General features: G+C 39.9%; 1 long non-coding RNA gene across 1 annotated transcript; it reads left to right on the top strand.

Moving 5' to 3' along the window:
* The first annotated feature begins 199 nt into the window (after window positions 1-199).
* Window positions 200-1,526, top strand: LOC145448467 (uncharacterized). The gene is made up of 2 exons (XR_013917928.1): window positions 200-837; window positions 1,314-1,526. It is a non-coding gene; the product is annotated as an uncharacterized LOC145448467 (long non-coding RNA).
* Window positions 1,527-3,738: the final 2,212 nt, after the last annotated feature.

Genomic DNA, 3,738 nt, shown 5'->3' with positions numbered 1-3,738 from the left:
AGTTACTCGTTACTGCAGTTTACCGGGCTATTGGCAAAATTGATTAGCTTCAAAATCGCTGCAGCCAAATGTATACGTAGAACTGAATGTTACTGATATATCATTCTAGAGGTGATTTGACCTGATTGAACCTCGTTGGCGAGACTGGGGTCTGTCATGCCGAAATTAATGGCCCTAGTATCAATTTAAGCTTAGTAGGGTACAAGAAATAACTGACCATCGTAGCTAATATATATGTTACACCGTAGCCATATTATATTATAAGGCAATGGCTGTACGGCCAGTCTCGCTGGTTACATTCGTTGTCACGGATAAGGCTGATAAGTTAGAAAATTAGTTCAGGATGTATAATATTGCTCGGGGAAACTAGAAATATCAGCACCGCATGCTCAGCTGACCATTTGGTAATGGCGGACATGGCGACCTAGGTTACATTAGGTGACTGCTTTTTCTGAGATTCGTAGTAAACAACCAACGCACAACTGTGACATCACAAGTAGCGTCTAGTTAGGTAAGTACAGTAAGTAGTGAACAACACATGGAATATATATCAATTTACACGAAATTAGATGAAAAAAGGGACTATATGCAATGATAAATGTTTCTGTATGGAAAAAACGACCCAGATCAAACATTATAACGTGGCCAGTAAATATTATTGGTGTCATGTGTCAGCGGATGAATACCATTTATTTCGAAATCGTTCGAGTGTCGTCTGGCCAGTGGCCATTAGTGAGATTTGAGCAAAGGGTGGAGCGAAGCTTGTTGTGCTTGAAGAAAGTGGACACGATCGTTGAAAATTCCTAGGAATGCTGAATGGAATGCGCATCTTAAAAGGTAATACAGTACTACATAGTATTTGTTACCGTGAATATCTGACTCTGCACACCAGCGCTCGATGACTTAGATTTCATGATTGATATATTTCATTCGCCGCATTCTCTGTTCTATTTTGGGATATTTGTCGACTTATATAGTGACCACATACTCCGCTGCGGAGTAGGTGAAACTGTTGGCTTGGTAATGTCATTTTCGGGCCATAGCATAGATATGTTTTCATCCATTGCTGGATTTGTTTGCCACACATGCCACCTTAAATTAGGAACCTTTTGCTTCAATACAGAGACAAAGTCGTGAATCTCTGCTATGTCATGTAAAAGGCGGAGCCGTTATCACACAATGTGCCAGTACCGGTACTTCAAAACATGTTATATTTTTGTTAGCCTATTTGTCTTAGTCTTTATAATGTCATGTCCACTATCCGGGTTAGGAACTTTGCTTTATATAGCGACTTACGCATGAATTCTTTTTAGTGGAACTGCAAGATACTACTTAAAAGGAATGAGAACGAGAAAAAGAAACAATTGGAAGTTTGGCCGGTGGTGGAATTAATTCACGTTTTCTTGAGACCACTCGTGTTACTGCATGTCTCCTAAAGAAGAATTAGACCTCCAGCAGCAATATTTTTCCATCGATAACCACTTCATCGTGATATCATGAATGAATATACAGTTTGTTCCAATGTCGCTTTGGGATGTGAAGAAAATGTTGCGATATTTTTGCATCGGGTTGCTTTGCTATAGGTATGGATGTACGTGAATTTACAAGCTGGTATGTAATCCTGATTTACAGGGACAGCATGTAGGTAGGTAGGCGGTAAAATGACAGTCTCGATCGCAAATGTACAGGAGAACATGTAGATTAGATATACCGGAGGTGACTGTAACATTACAGTCTGGCGTGTAAAGCGAGATTACCGGACGAGTGTAAGTTGAATTTACATTGACTAACGGTAATGTTAGATTACCACGTAATGTCTGGCTACCGTGCTTCCAAACATTTCGCGGTAAATCGAGGTTTTTATTTTTTACAGTGTGATTTACTATTTTAATAATAATTTTATTATACTAGTTTACGACGACGTAAGCTGTAAGTTTGGATCACTTCGTTTGTGGTCAATTTATTTGAGAGAGAACAATGGAGGCTCGGTAAAACGCACGATCATTGAATGCTTGGTCCCTCTCACAGATTACACCAGCATATCGCGGACAATCCGACCATATGCAGGATACAGTGATTTTTATCGACACCGATTACCTGATGACTTGAAATTGACTCGTGAATTTGGCTTCGAGTCAAGAGTCAATCCACATCTCTAATACGCTGAGTCAAGTCAAGTCATTTTAGCCAAGTGACTCGAGTCAAGTCAAGTCATACGAATATTTCGACGCGACACTCCAATTCTAATGAGTGTCGATGAACCAGCCATCGAACCCTGTCTGCTCAGCAGAATCTGCTTTTGGACTCGGCAAATCTTGCGTATCAGTCTTACATTCAATACAACACCCCCAAGCACTCCTAATTGAACATGGCTTTGGTTGGTTGAAATACGAAGATGCGTAATCGAGATTCGCAATAGCGCTCGCTCGTCCATTCCTCGATAGAGTATGGGACGAAACAACATTGACGAGGCAATTTATACAAGCGAAAAAGGAAAATTTACAACAGCAATCAAACAATCAAATCACTAAAATCGTACAAATAAATACAAATGAGGACAGTTAAAAGACGAACTGAGACGATCTGATTCCTCGAAAACTGTTGTCAAAATAAAGGATAGAAAGAGCATGCGCAATCGCATACAACGAAAAAGGTGACTCGAATCTGACTCGAGTCAAGTCATGACTCGAGTCATCCCAACACTGCTTCTGGTAAAGTTCATCCATCAATTTGGGTTCCCTTTCTGTTATTATGTTAGTGCCAGGGACAACTAAAACGGACATGTCTGACTGCCAATGGGGTTTTAAAGCACTTTATCACTGCAAGACATTCGAGCGCGAAGGTAGCAGCAAATAATCTTTCGTATATTCTAGAGCCCCACTGATATTGTATTTTGCGTCGATACCGATGAAACCGATATCTCACACCTTGACCGATAACCCCAATACATTCAGGCGATATTCAAAAGAAGTTGGATATAGATAAGCACATTTTCAAAGCTTCAGTGCGTTTATTTGAACATCTCTACAGCCATCATTATACTTGAACATAAAATAAACTAGAATGGCTGCATATGGACACTTCTAAAGTGTAAGATATATGAAATATATCAATATTCTCAGTCTAGCTGTCAGAGATTATAGTTTTTGTTGTGACGTCACGAAAATTGCCGATAATTTTTCAGCTCCAATGGCCGATACCGATAATTCTTTCTGAGTGTCATATCGTCTCGATATTATCGTATCGCCGATAATCGGTTGGGCCTCAATATGTTGCATCTGTAGACATCTGGTTAGAATATCAGGCTTCCTGACACGCATTTGCGACGAATAAGCATAATATCTCAAGAGTTACTCTCCATCTGGTGATTTGGAAGTATGCGCAATCATGGCCCTTGAGCTCAATCTCGCATTGCGTACGGATGGAAGTTTATGCCATTTGATTAGTGGCCATCTACTATTTTATTTTAAAGAGCGGCATGCTCCGTAAAGGTCAGAGATAAACTTGAAATCAACCCTCCATCCTCGGTTTTCTAATATTTTCACCTGAAATTCTGGCTTGGTGGAGTGTACCAAGTTTTCGTTGTGTTTTACCACATCATCTCCAAATTTGTAGCTGAGAGTTGGATTTGTTGAAGACATCGGATTGGAAAACTCTGATATATGCTTTAAGAATCGATAATATGATGTTGGCAACCAATATATGGTGTGGTTTATGAAAACCCTTGCTCATCATTCC

This window comes from Botryllus schlosseri, chromosome 10 (assembly GCF_051294905.1).
Source record: "Botryllus schlosseri isolate E-star chromosome 10, Bs_hap1, whole genome shotgun sequence".
NCBI classification, from domain to species: domain Eukaryota; kingdom Metazoa; phylum Chordata; class Ascidiacea; order Stolidobranchia; family Styelidae; genus Botryllus; species Botryllus schlosseri.
Note: the sequence above shows the minus strand (reverse complement) of the source record. Positions and strands in the feature narration are given on the sequence as shown.